We start from the raw sequence: 15,887 nt of genomic DNA on the forward strand, positions 1-15,887 counted from the left end.
AAAATTTGTAAGAATTATTTTAAAATAAGTTATTTTTAATGAAAAAATGTCTATTGTTGAAAATAAGAAAAATACTAAACAGTGTAGAGAATATTTAATGAAAATTCACAGAATTGACTGTATACTGCATTCCTGATCTCTAGAGATTTAGAAAGAATAAGGTCAGTAGAACCCATTTGTTATTAAAATTTAACTTTCAAATACTTTGTATACCTATAGTCCAGTGTTTTATTGATAGGTCACTCATTTGAAATTAAAGAGATTGTAAAAACTTAAAACAAATGCAAATTATCTAAAATCACCTTGACCCTGGATTATTAATATTAAATATAAAAATATTGATATAACACTGTCAAAATTATAACTATATGTTATGTATCCCCTGTCAAAAGAAAAGAAATTTTTGTATGTAATTTAAAAAAATAAATAAAGTTAAAAAGAAGGCTAAAAGGAATATAAACCTATAACTCAATTCCTTTTTTTTGACAACTAAAGAACCACTTTCATAATTGATATAATCTGATTTTGAAAAAAGATCTAGCTCACAAATAGTACAGCCCAGTCCCACTGTAATTTAAACGTTGCCAGTGGCTTTTTGCTGTTTCCGGCGCTCTCTTCTATGAGAAGAATCTCAACCTTCATTTTGCTCAAAACCTGCCATATTTGGTAATTATTCTGATAATTCAGTTTCCAATTCAAGTCATATCATGACTTGCATTTTAGTTGTTTTTTGTGACTCTGTCCATGGTACCACAGACAGTTTTTTGATGGGAAAGGCAGTGGCCACTCATCTTTGTATGCCTAGAACTTTGTATAATGCTTGGTCCATGAAAGGATTCCAACAAATATTTGCTATATTAAACCAATGGATAAGTTCAAACAGTAATTGGAAGCTGAATCATAAAAGTAAAATCTAATCTTTTGTTCTGATGTGGGCTAAGTGATTTAGAAAGGCTAATTGAGTTGTACAAGAGCAAATTCAATATTCACTGGAACAGAAGATATTTTTGCCAAAGAGAAAAGAGTGGGAAATTTATCAGCATATCTGAGGACAGAGATGCATTCTGTCTCATGGAAATAAGAAAGAATCAAAGAGGGCTGGAAGCCAAGTTAGACAGGTGAAAATGTATCAGGCCTTTACAAAGGCTAGAAGGGAGTTTGTTCTTAGGGAATTAGAGAGTTTATATTTTCCTCTTGTTTAATTTTATCTATCTTAGAATCATAGGTAATTTTTTAAATGCCAATATAGCTCAGCTGTGCAGAAAGTTATTAAGTTTTTTTGTTTTCTGTTTTTTTTTTCATTGGTGGATCATGGTTTTAAAGAGTGAATACGGCATGATAATGGGAGTGAGGGAACCCTAGCAGAAGGATACAAGTCATGGATCTAGACGCAATATTATTTGGGGATTTTTGTCCCAAAACTCCCCTCTATTCAAACCTTGGGAATTCCATGTTTGATGATAAAGATCAGCAAGTGGGACTGATATAAATGAATAAAATAAAATTTTCCTCAGCAGAGTTTATATCAATTTGTATAACCTACTTCTCATAGTTCTGACATTTCAATGTCCACCACCAATCATTAGCCATACCATTTCTTAGAGCAATCTTGACCTTAGGCAAGAGGGATATATGTACTAGTCCAGTGTTCTGGGGCTTAATTTTAAGCCACTTAATGGCAACTTGACTCTAAATGTGAGTGCTGATTTTGATAACTTAGATTTTGTTCTTATTACTAAGACCAAGCTATCACGTCAACATCCACTTAATTGTAAGGGGTTTAGAAAACCAAAACCATGCAAAGGTAGGCTTGGCATTCCAACAGAAGGTAGCAGAGTCATTTCCAGGACATATCTTGATGAAGTGGCAGTGACCAATACTAGCTCAGAGCAACATTTGAAACACGATATAGGGTTACAGAGTGGCCAGCCAGTGAGCAAGGCAAAGAGGTGAAAATCAGAATATTCAGAGATTTAGGTTGGTAAGTAAAACTCCAGACTATGTAGGTCCAATGCTTGTTTCTAGACCCTGCATATATATATATATATATATATATATATTAGCCCTAATATACCATTCAAGCCTTGAGGCAAGACAAGCCTCTGGAAGTTTTACCTTGATAAGAAGTAGTAACTCCTTTAGACAGTGCTATATTAATTCATTATTCAACAAATATTTACTGACTATTCATCAGTTCATAAAATTCTTTATGTAATTATTATGTAACAGTGCTGTCAGGCACTGTTCTAGGTGTTAGGATTGTAACATTGAACAAAAAAAAAGCAGAAATTTCTGCTCTTATGAAGTTTATATTCAGATGGTCTTCTTCCCTAATCTATCACATTTGCTGCTAGTCTAGAAAGGGTCTGTGGTCTCAGCCTAAGGGTGGTCCCCACCTGGAGAAGCAGTGGTAAAAAGGATTACTATGATCCTTGATCCTCTGTGTTGGGAAGGGAGGTGGAGTAGGGAATCAGTGGGCAATCATACTTGCTGTCCAAATATCAACCCAGGATCTCAATGGCATCTTGATGCCATTAATGAATCTTCTCACAAACACATTTCTGTACAATGAGAAAAGAATAGGTTTCTAAGAGACAGAAACAATGGTACTGGTCTAGAACCCACTACGGTATAATGTTGACATTGATGCCATATTCTTTATTAGTCACAGTTTAGTTGAAGAAACAGAAACAACTCTGGGTATTTTAAGCAGAAACTGACATGATGCAGAGAATTAGATGCTTACAGAATAGTTAGAAGTTATATAAAAAGGTACTTTCCTGTTTGGGTCTCCAGGAACATTCTAGAACAATAGGTCATCACTGGAACTATGCCAGGAAAAAGGGACACTGCTACTACCTCTGAAACCGCCACTGTTCAACATACAGAAAACTGGACAACAGGTACTGAAATATCACCTGAGAAAACTCATGACCACAACAATGCCTGAGAGCAGAAATAGCCAAAAAGGGGCAGAAAGGTAACTTCCACCTTGCTTTCACCTTCCAAATTTTCTGCAAGTGCACTGTAATTAGTGGAATTAATTTGCAGCCAGAACTCTAGCTGCAAGAGAGTCTAAGAAGGCAGAACGGAGGCTGAGTGAGCCCCATTCAAAATATGCAGCATCCACTTTAACCTCCAAGGTGAATTTGTGAAAGTACAGTCTTAGGCCTTCATTTGACCTAATGAATCAGTTTCTGGGTACAAAAACGGACATGTTAACAAACACTTACCCCAAGGGATTCTCATGCTTAGTAACATCTGGGGAAAAATTAATTAGAATGATTAGGATGAGATCTGGGATACACAGTCATATTAAACACAATGAGAAATATGGGATTTTAAAAGAAATATTAAACCATGCTTATATAATTTAATTTTATGGACCTGATTCTATTCTGAATCAGAAAGTGAAATGCTTATCATCTCAGGTAGTTTTTCACTTCACAATGCGAAATGGGAAAAAAATTTTTTTCTCTCCTCAGTGTTTTGCTCTCTCTAGTTCTTCATGCAACTGGGACAAATATTGACAATTTCGTGGCTGCATTTTATTACAGAAGTTTGCCTAGTGTTCTCTCTGGGGGTATTTCAAAGTAATGTCCTAGTCAGACCTCAAAATTTACTCTTTTCTAGTTTGCAAGCAAGGAACAGTTTAGCATTATTCCAAGGAATGAGAAATTGCTCATTTAAGAAAGCAAAAACGCATGTTCTTTCTTCACCTAGGGGAAGATTTCCATTGAATAAATGATTGCATCTGCCTTCTAAAGATTTATTGATTTAAATGCATTAAATTGCTCAACCCAAAAATAAGTGGGAATTTATAATTCAAAGAGAAACATCAAATCAACCTTGCATATAACCTTCCTCACAGTGTCTTGAGCAATGTTGGCTGAATTAATGAAAGATGAATTCCCTGTGCTGATTTACTTTGCTAAGATAATGCACCTGTAGCTTTTCCCCAAAGTGACTTAGTACCTCCTGGAAATTCTCATGGTTTTTGAGGTTTCCTTAAATGTGAATTTCAATCATGTAATTAAAAGGTTGTTTTAGTCATGGTAAGTAACACTGGCTGTTGTAACAAACAACCCACAAGTCTTGGTGGCTTAAGACAATGAAGGTTAATTTCTTACTCAGTGATCCAGCTGACTGTTGAGTGATCAGCCCTCCATCTAGTGATTAGTATTGTAGTCTGCTGGTATCTAATAGCTCTTCCTCTCCTAAATCAGAGCCAAAAAACATTTTGTGTAAAGGGCCAGATAGTAAGTATTTTAGGCTTTGCCAGTCAAGAGGCAAACCAAAGATATTATGTAGGTACTTACTGAACAAGAGAGAAAACAAATTTCAGCAAATATTATTTTGATGAAATTCAAAATATGATAACTAAATATAGTTATTTGTAATACAAGTCTACCAATGAGAAAAATTGAATTATTTTGTTGAGGGATACAATTTTGCTTGATTGAGGTTTAAATTACTTTCCCTATGGTCAAAATGACTATAAATGTTCATCAGTTAATACTAGTCTGTATTGAATTTTTTTTTCTTATTTCATGTTTTCACATGGATAAGTTCTGCCAATACTGATATCAATCCATGAGTGTATGATTTTAATTGACCAAATTCATCTCTTGAAAGGTAGATTCAGGATTCTATAAGATTCTTCTCTTACCTTTTAACCTATCATTACATTGTAGACTAATCACTTCTGATTGAAGATTAGAAGGAACTCCTCAATTGAACAATTATATGGATTATGAAATATGAAAATTTTTGTACTTGCATTGACATACCAAAAATACTGCTGTTACAGTAGTCTGAGCTGGGAAAGCATATCACTGCAAATTTGTGTGGGAATGGAGATTTGGGTTTTTATTTTAAATTTACAGCACAGAAAGTGTATAAAGCAGCTTGAGGTTACCTGTGGCTCAAACAAAATTAGGTTGTTATGGAAATGACTACAGTGTATGTGTTTCACATGTAAGTGCTATTTTGCCTTGAAATTCTAGGTTGAATTCAGTATGCATTATCAATTCTGTGGAAAAAGATGATTTCCAAAGTCATTCAGTATTTGATGATAGTGGCTGAGCACAGCTTTCCTTGTTCAGAAAAATTTTAATTTTGAGTCTGTTTATTTTGACAATAAATTAACACTGCTAAACCATCAAAGTACTGTGTAGTAGGGCAGGGTAAGAAATCCAGCTTCTATTTCTGACAAAAATTCATGAAACTGGAGATGGATAAATCCATGAAAGCAAGTGAAATATACTGTTGACACTTCTGTTTCAATAACACATGATAGATTCAAATATTTTCTGCAGAGTCTTTGCTCATAACTAAGACAATTAAAAACCATAGGCTTTAAATACCTTATTTTTTCACAAACTTTGTGAATTTGTCCAACAGAACCTTTTTCTGTTCCACACATATTTTTGCCATCATTGGTTGTAATACATCTTAGCAGATTCCAGTTTAGGCTGTACTGAATTAATGTTTTTTTCAACTTCTCTGAAAAGGTACTCACCTGTAGTTGTTCCACTCAGATGATTAAGTAACTTAAAACTTGGCATCCAGGGCTTCCCTGGTGGTGCAGTGGTTGAGAGTCTGCCTGCCGATGCAGGGGACACGGGTTCGTGCCCGGGTCCAGGAGGATCCCACATGCCACAGAGCAGCTGGGCCCGTGAGCCATGGCCGCTGAGCCTGCACGTCCGGAGCCTGTGCTCTGCAATGGGAGTGGCCACAACAGTGAGAGGCCCGCGTACCGCAAAAAAAACAAAAAACAAAAAAAAGTTGGCATCCAATAAACAACTGAGTGGTATAGGTAACATTTACTCATCAAGAACCAAAACAAACCACTCAAAATCATCTACGTTATGATTAATGTTTTTGTCAACTCTCCATGTTGTTTCCAATATCCTTAACTTTTTGAGCAACTGTTCTCATCTAAAGGGTAATAGTTTTGAATTATTTTTTTCTGGATGCATTTCTTCAGCTGCAATTAAACACAATTTAATTAACTCACAATAAGTAAAGAGCTTTCTTGCTTGGCTAACAAATGAGCCACTGGAAAATGTATTTAGGTTGCAGGCTTATTTTTTTCTTTACTTTTGTGAAGAAATTCTACTGTGATAAGATATTTTGTTTTAAATTTTCTAATTTTTCTGGACATTGTTTTCCTGTCAATTGGGAATATTTCAATATGTGCTCTGTTTGGTAATATCAAGACTTATTGTATTAGTTTCTTATTGCTGTTATAACACCACAAACTTAGTGACTTAACACAACACAAATTTATTATCTTACAGTTCTGGAGGTTAAAAATCCAAAGGGAGTCTAACTGGCTAAAATCAAAATATTGGGGAGTCTGTGATGTTTCTGAGGGATCTATGGGACAACCCAATTCTTGCTTTTTCACTGTCTCTAGAAGATTCCTAAATTTCTTGGCTCATGGCCCCAGCCAGCAATTACATCACTCCAACATCTGCTTCCATCATCCCATTTCCTCCTCTGACTGACTGTCCCACTTCTCCCTTTGTAAAAACAATGTTCATTGTGATTACATTAGAACCACTAGGGTAATAATGGTCTCAATGTCTTTCTGGAATGATGAGATTCTGAACCAGACAGCCAGAACTGCTGTTAAGGGATTTTAAATTGTGTGTTTTTAACACTGCAGTGAAATAACTTAAGGTATTCTTTGTGTTCTTAGTATGAGGGGCTATTATCTGTCATGTTGGCATAAATTGTTTTGTTAAAGGGAAGGTGTTTCTAATGGTGTTTCAGTGTTTGTACTGATACAAACTAAGTTATTACTTTGTTCTGGGTGTTTTGGCCACTGAGAAAATACTGTATTTCAAAGGAAGCAATCTTATTTCTTAAGACAAAAAACTTATATTTTAACAAGTTCTTCACTTCTGTTCATTGATTTCTAATTGACTTCATGCTTTACGCTGGGAATTGAGAAGTTGTTTGCAGTAGGATAGGTAAACCTCAGCATATAATATAAAATTCATTCAGGTCAGCTGCAGTGTTTAAATTACACATTTTAAATCCCTTTTACAGACACTAAAGTAAAAAATATGTCTTTTTGGGTTGTAAACATGTGGTAATAACAATATTATACAGTCAATGTTAAATAAAACCCAAAAGTGGAATGTGCAGAAAATAGGATTTGGTTAATTTGTGGCAACATTTTTATGTTTGCCTTTAACCTTTTTAAAAACAAGATTCCTAGAATAGGTTGGTACATTCTGACAAAGACTTACAGCATTCCATTTTGCTTATAGTGTTGTATCACAAGGGACTCCCTCAGGGACCATGACTTGCTGGTGTGTGTATATATTTACAAAAACAAAAGAAAAAGTTACCCATTGGGATACAAGCTAGCCGTCACAGCTAAAAACTGTGGCTTTTTGAGGTGCAATTCCCTGATTTACAAAATTATTTACAATGGGTCTTATTGTTTTTGTGACAGGATTTATTCAGACTGCTGTGCTCTTCATTTGATATGCCAAAATGCTATTAATCTAAATATTTATAAATAAAGTCTTGTATCTAGATTAAATTTTAAAATCTCTATCTCAAGATCCCTTAAATTAGTTGTACTTGCAAAGTTCCTTTTTTTCCTTAATATTTTTACTTTATGTATGCCTAGTTCCTTTTGACATGTAAAATAACATATTCAGAGGTTCCAGGAATTAGGATATGGACATCTGGGGGTGGGGTGGTGGTATTATTTTGCCTACCACAGCTAAAAGGTCATTGTATAAAAAACACAATGCTTTGCCACCTAATTTGTTAACAAAATAATCCACACTCCAGTATGCCTCAAACATGCACCATATGAAGTCCACTTTTTTCTTCCTTTCTTGTTTTCACCTGATGAATATGATAGTAAAAGGATAAAATAAAATAAAATGTTACAGTACAGTGATATGGATGGCAATCAAAATGTGGTCAAGTTATAACTGTATCATTGCAATGTAGAGTGCACTGAGTCAGCAGGGGGCAGCAGTGAGGGCACCACACATGGTCTCTGTTGTAGCTATTCAACCCTGCCACTTAATGCGAAAGCGGGCATAAACAATATAGAAATGAATGTGAATGTGGATGTGTTCCAATAAAACTTTATGACACTGCAAATTAAATTTTATATAATTTATATATATATTATATATATATAATTTTGAATGTTGTAGAATATTATTATTCTTATTTTTAAAGGTAATTTAAAAATGTAAAGCCATTTTAGCTCATGGTTGTACAAGAATAGGCAGTGAGGAACCACAGGGGGTGTGTTTCCAAAATGGCAGCAGTGATGGATATGGATACCCCAAGTGGCACCAACAACAGCATGGGAAAGAAGCACACTGAAGTGAAAAAATGAAATGCAGTAGCCCTCTGGGCCTGGGATATTGTGGCTCATAACTGTGCCATCTGCAGGAACCACATTATGTATCTTTCCATAGGTTGTTGAGCTAACCAGGCATCTGCTACTTCTGAAGAGTGCACCGTTTCATGGGGAGTCTGTGACCATGCTTTTCACTTCCACTGCTTCTCCTGCTGGCTCAAAACATGGCAGGTGTGTCTGTTGGACAACAGATAGTGGGAATTCCAAAAGTATGTGCACTAGAAAAAAAGAATTCTTCCATCAAGCTCAGCTGTTCTGTTATTCATTTAATGACTTGCCCTCTTGTTCCTTAATTATAAATTAGATAGACCCATGTCTTTTATGCTTTGTCTTTCCAGTTTGCTATTCCTGCAGCCATATCGTATTGATATTCTGTGTCAAATGAAATCCAGGTGGATTCTAGAACAGATGCTGTCTGTTGTATATATGTGAAAAAAGTGAACATAAATAGAGTCCCCTCTTCCCAGGTTGGAAAGCCAGCTTTTGCAAGAGAGATGTTTGTTCATTAGTGACAGAATAGAATTGTCCTGTGAGCACATTGCTTGGTCACGAGGAAGCCTGCTTACTGATGGCAATCTTGGGAAAGTTGCCTCTCTGCTCTAAGCTTTCCTCCTCTATCAAGTGGCTTCTAAGGATTAAATGGCATCAGGTGGACACAGAAAGAGTCTTTGTAAACTGTAAAGACACTGTACAAATGTGAACTTTCTGTATGACATGTTGCTTTCTCAGTTTGGAAGAGTAAACTTGAAAAAAACTAATATGTAATCTTGTCTGGCTAAGAGCAATTTTTGAACTTAAATTGAAAACTGATATTTAAAATTGAGTTAATGGGAGAATTCAAGTTTCCTCCCCTACTACCACCCTTTACAATTTAAAATGTTTAAAATGTCTTTTATTTTTTGTCAGTGCATGCACCATGTGGGATCTGAGTTCCCTGACCAGGGATTGAACCTGTGCCCCCTGCGTTGGTAGTGCTGAGTCTTAACCACTGGACGGCCAGCGAAGTCCTTGTTTAAAATATCTTGGTCTAATACTGATTCAATAGCCATATAGTCTCTAACTGAGAAACAGTATAGTTTACTGCAGTGGTTCTCAAAGTATGGTCTGAGGACTCCTGGGGGTACCTGAAACCCTTTCAGAAATTTCATGAAGTTCCTTTTCCAACTGCATGACCATGAGGCCAGCTTTTCTTTATATGCTTCAATCAAAGCAACATGTTGAATGAAGAAGCTGACATGAGAATCCAGCTGTCTTCTATTGTCAGATATAAAAGAGATTTGCAAAAATGCTGCTCTTCTAATGATTTTTTTTTGTTTTGAAAAGGTTACTTTTAATAAAAATATGCAAAAAAAAAATAGGCAGTGAGCCAGATTTGGCCTATGGGCTGTAGTTTTCTACCTACTTCTACGGCCTTGGAGCCCTCCACTGCAGGGGGCTGTGTGGACTATGCCTAGAGTTAGACGACTTCACTTCTGCCCACCTTCCATTACTTAGAACTCAATTACCTGATCATACCTAACTGCAAAGGAGGCTGGGAAATGTAGTTTTTCTATGTGTCCAAGAAAAGGGAATATGTGTATTGTGGAACATGAGCATTTTCACCATTGCCTGCTCTTTCTGGTAACCAAATTTTCATTCTCTCCCCTTTTCCCACATATAGATTACACTCATTTCCAAGATCTCAGATAATGCATGTCCTCTACAATCTATCAGATACAGTTTCTCATAGTCCTGTGACTATGCACTTAGTATCCATCCCTGATATCCACCATAAAGAATAGTTCCATTTGGAAAGGGTAAAACAGGGAGACACAGCCATTACTGGTCAGAGGTAATCCAGTTGGACAAACCCAGAGAGCAGGGGGAGATCTTTGACTCTTCTCTGAATCAGCTCTCTGGAAGGAACTCTTTTGCACATTGTGCTCTGTGGCCCCCTGACTCTATCCTTTGGGAGCTTCCTCCTTATCTCTTATCCTCCTTGCACATCTGAAGTGGGCTGTGCCTTCCTGGGGCTGCAGAGCTTTGTCAGCCCACTGTTTGCCCGATGATTATTTTATGCTCTTTAATTACAAGCTCCTTGAGACCACCCATGTGGTTTTATGTGATATGCAATTTCTTCATGAACAAAGCTTCAGGTCTATTTGCTTGCAGTCAGTACCATGTACCTGTAACCATACCCAAAGATGCTTCCCAGACGTTGGTCTCTAATCAGCTTGATTTTATTGCCTGATCCCTCCAATTGTTTTTTCTTAATTTAATGGTGGCTAAAAATGGTTATTAATATGTGTGATCTTTGCTGCAAGACTTAAGTCAATTTGAGCAGCAGAAGTTTTTTGGTTGCTCCAAGTCTTTCTCAATCACATCGCTTACAGTTTAAGATCTAGAAACAAAGATATTTCTAACACTTTGATGGCCCACATTTTTAGACTTTTTTCTATTCCCTTTCATTTCTGCTTATAAAGTGACCAACTTTTCCGGAGCTCATTTCATTTCTTTCTTGTGCCAGATGCGGACAACACTAGTTTGTATGCACTAACATTGTTTTCTAACCTCTTTCCCTAGAGCTACAACTCAGTAAGCACAAGATCTGCCTACCAAATTGTTGCTGGCAGCAGATTTTTGCAAACGTCTTTCCCGTAACACAATGCTTTCCTGATTTTCAATCTGCTGACTACCTTCTTACTGGTAAACCATAGTCTCCAATTTCCACTGGAAAATTTAAGTATTATTTAGGCTAAGTGCAGTAGCAAACAACATTAAAATCTCAATAGCTTAAAGCAATGCAATTTTTTTTCTCATTCGTATCATAAAACAATTTGGTGTTCATTGGGCAGCTTTCTATGCAGTCATTCGGACTCGAGTCCTTGGGAGGGGATTTGAAAGAGCTATATAAGGTTTCAAACCTAATGAAATAGGAGTTTAGGTATAAGAGAGGAACTTGTACATCTTAGGAAAAAGTAAACCAAAACTTAGGTCCAGATAAGGAGCAAGACTCATAAGCTGCCAAGTGCCAGATAATTGGGCTAAAGCTCTTAAAATATTTCCTCGGATTCTCCTAGGATTGATCAAGAAATTCCAATCAGCAGGGAGGCATATATTGGCCTGAGCTGTAGGATCTAGAAGGAGACAGGAAAGGAAACCAGAGAGCTGTTACATCTCCCTCCAAAGAGCACCCTAGCATGGCTTGTGAGTTGACCAGGACCTGGGCAGAGCTCCTGCTTTTAAAGTGGGAGTCGTCGCTCTTTCCTTGTATTGCTCATCATTTGCATTGTAACCGTGGAAGTTGGTTTAAAGCTTAGGAGTACCTTTCAATTTCTTTTGTTTTGTTTGGGAACTCACAAAGTTATTTATATCAGGATTAGCTGTGTATTCAGTCCTATGGTGAACCTTCTTTGATTTTCTTTCTTTTCCCAGTTAAAGCCACTAATCTCAGTGACTATATAACTATAACATATAAATAAGTAAAAGAATGTAATCTTCTTGACAACTTGGTACGTTAGGTATTATTGTCGATAGGACAATAATGTTAGGATAGATATCCATTTTTTAGAAAGTGAGCTTCACCATGATTAAGTTAGGAAATGACAGGGCAGGGATGTGAACTCAGGTCCAACACATTCTTGGTTTTTAATGACATTCAGAATATTTAAGGGAATTTTGGATAACTAGTCTTGCTGCTCCTCCAATAACCCCAAGATGCAGATATCTTTGAGGACATAGACTAAAAAAGATGTGCCTGTAAATGCTGGCACGTCCTTGAGTTCCGGTAATGGCTCGGGATCCTGTATTGATCCTGCCAGATAGTAAATGGACCACTTCAGAGGGCAGTGGGTAGGACTTGCCCTGAGTAGGCAATATTTCCTTAGAGCTTATGTTAAGGATATTTAGCCTTCATTTGCTTCAAATGGAGGAACATTCTGATGCTATTTCTAGGGATCTCAAGAAATCTAAATCTATCTCTCTTACAGTTTTGGTAGTTAGAAATCAGGTTGCTCTGCAATCTTTCCCAAACTTTTCTGAACTGAGGAACTGAAGCCTTTCTCTGCAGGGCTTTGGCTAAATTAGAAGCCCTCATGGGACAGCCCTCTGGTACCTCCGCCTCATATCCAGAGGAGCCAGGACAAGACTGGGCTTCCCAGAGCCCTGGTGAGCTAGATTCTGCAGCTGCCTCTAGGCTCTGAAAGAAAAATTCTGTTTGAATAATAATATATGTAACGGGCTCAGGAAGAGAAATGTAGAAAGTATGACTTATATTTGCTAACAGGGAAAGATGGACTCATTTGAGGATCTGAATAAATGAATATCTCTTGGGAAGAAAACTTAACAGAATAATTGGTAGCAAACTAGTGGCTTTAGGTTGCTGTTAGTGGCTTTTTGTAAAGGAGTTAAGAGTGAGATTCTTCTACCAGCCTCTTTGGCACCTGAGAATAATAATAAGTATTAAGAAAAATATACTTACTGCATACTTATATTAAGTACTGGGCTAGATACTTATGAATATTCATTAAATCCTCACAAAAGCCCTACAATGTAGGCAGTATTGTTAACTCCATTTTGTAGGTGAGCATACTTAGGCTGTCAGGCCTCGGGAAGATATCTGAGTCTGCCTCCCTGGGTTCCAAAGTGGTAACTCCACTTAGCCCAAAATTAGGGAAAATAAACTCACTTGCCTCTACATGTCAAATAGGGAAAGAAAATCCTGGGTCCTGGGTTTGGTTGGCTCTGTCTCTTAATGCCTGATGAATCCTGAGAATCAGTTTCTAGAGCCCTGAGGTCTTCACATGTGCAGCAGTAAGACATTTATAGATCTTTGGAAAGGCAGAAGCCCTTCTGTGGACATAGATCCTCAGCTTTAATTGATTTAGGGTGAAAAGGTAGAGAGTTTGGGGCTAAGGGAAGAGGGAGGCAAGTTTCATTGAGGTGGGTTATGTGTGGATTCAGCAAATATGATCCCTTCACTTTGGCTTTACTAAAATGCTTTTGGGATTTTTTTTTTTTTTCGGTACGTGGGCCTCTCACTATTGTGGCCTCTCCCGTTGCGGAGCACAGGCTCCAGACGTGCAGGCTCAGTGGCCATGGCTCACGGGCCCAGCCACTCCGCGGCATGTGGGGTCTTCCTGGACTGGGGCACGAACCCGTGTGCCCTGCATCAGCAGGCAGACTCTCAACAACTGGGCCACCAGGGAAGCCCCTGCTTTTGGGATTTTGATCATGAATTTTCTCTATGTTTACATATAAGAAAGAGAACAACTGTTTGGGGCAACAAATTTCTGAATACCCAATGGGCTACGTATATTGCTGTTGAAGTTTCCCCTGGTTCATATAGCATAGGGTAGAGGTTGACAAACTATGGGCTATTGGCCAAAAATGGCCACTCATTCACTTATATATTATGCTCTCCAACACATGCTTTACCTTGATATATTAGCTCTACAATAGCAGAGTTGAGCAGTTGCAACAGAGAATGTGTACCTCAAGTATTTACTCTCTGGCCCTTAAACGAGGCTTTGGCCTCAAATTCACTTTTAGTCAACTCTCTGGACTCTATGTGAGCTGGAACTTCTTTCATTCTTCCTTAGTCTAAGACCTGATGCTATAGGCAGAATCTGGTCCAAGATGGAGTTAAGAGCCTCCCGAATTCACATTCTCCCACGGATATACTAAATCTATGGCATAATAGTAGACACATAGATCAATGGAAACAAAATAGAGAGCCTACAAAGAAACCCACGAAGTATGGTCAATTGATACGACAATGCAGCCAAGAATGTACCATGGGGAAATAATAGTGTCTTTAATAAATGATTTTGGGAAACCTGACAGCCACATGCAAAAGACTGAAACAGGACCACCATCTTATATCATACACAAAAAGCAACTCAAAATGGACTCAAGTCTTATATTTAAGACCTGAAACTGTAAAACTCCTAGAAAAACAAAACTGTAGAACTCCTGAAACTGTAAAACTCCTAGAAAAACAAAAGGGGGTAAGCTATGACCTTGGTTTTGGCAATGATTTTTTTGGACTTGAAATCAACAGCAAAGACAGTAAAAGGAAAAATAAATAAGTAAGACTACATCAAGCTAAAAAGTATCTGCACAGCAAAGAAACTAATCAACATAATGAAAAGGCAACCTGTGGAATGGGAGGAAATATTTGCACATCATATATATAATAAGGGGTTCATATCCAAAATATATGAACTCACACAACTCAGTAAAAAACAGAAACATTCTGATTTAGGAAATGAGCAGATGATCTGTATAGACATTTTTCCAAAGAAGATATACAGATGTCCAACAGGTATACTAAAATGTGCTCAATATCACTAATAATCAGGGAATTGTAAATCAATTTTACAATGAGATATTACCTCACACCCGTTAGAATAGCTATCATCAGAAAGACAAGAGATAACACGTTCGGGCAAGAGTGTGGAGAAAATGAAACTCTTGTGCACTGTTGGGAATGTAAATAGGTGCCATCACTATGGAAAATAGTATACAGTTTCCTCAAAAAAAAAAATAGAACAACCATATGGTCCTGAAATCTGACTTCTGGGTATATAGCTGAAGGAAATGAAATCAGGATCTTAAAGAGATATCTACATTCCCATGTTCATTGCAGCATTATTCACAATAGCCAAGATATAGAAACAATCTTCATGTCTGTCAACAGATGAATGAATAGAGATCTTGTGTGTGTGTGTGTGTGTGTGTGTGTAATATTCCACTATATATTGGAATATTATTCAGCCATGAAAAGGAAGGAAATCCTGCAGTTTGTGACAACATGGATGGACTTAGAGGGCAGTATGCTAAGTGAAACAAGCCAGACAGAGAAAAACATGTACTGCATCATATCAATTATTTATGAAATCTAAAATAAAAAATCAAACTCGTCAAAACATAGAGTAGAAAAGTGGTTGCCAAGGGTTAGGGACAGAGGAATAGGGAGAGGCTGGTAAAAAGGTAAAAACTTTCAGCTATAAAATGAATAAGGTCTGAGTATCTAATGTAGAACATGATGACTACAGTTGATAACACTGTACTGTATAATTGAAATTTGCTAACAGAGTAGAACTTAAATGTACTCTCTCTCTCTCTATATATATATATATATGTAAAGAATGTAATGTGTTAATTAACTAGATGGTAGAAATCCTTTCACAATGTATACAAATTGCAATTCATCATGATATACTCTTTAAATATATTACAATTTTTTTGTGGATTATACCTCAATAAAGCTGAAAAAAAATCTAGAGCATAAAAGTATTGATAGTCTATTCTGTGCTAGCCATGGGCCAAATATGCCAATGCAATAACTGTCTTTATTGTTAATCATCATTTAATGAAGTGTTTTACTGGTGTCCCACTCTATGTAGAGTGAGAATTTCACCAAGGTGATACGACTCTGTTTCTATTGGCTTTGCTTCACAGTTAAAATGATTCAAATTACTAAAATAAAATCAAGTTG

Source organism: Mesoplodon mirus (genome assembly GCF_964341445.2).
Source record: "Mesoplodon mirus genome assembly, chromosome: 11".
NCBI lineage: Eukaryota > Metazoa > Chordata > Mammalia > Artiodactyla > Ziphiidae > Mesoplodon > Mesoplodon mirus.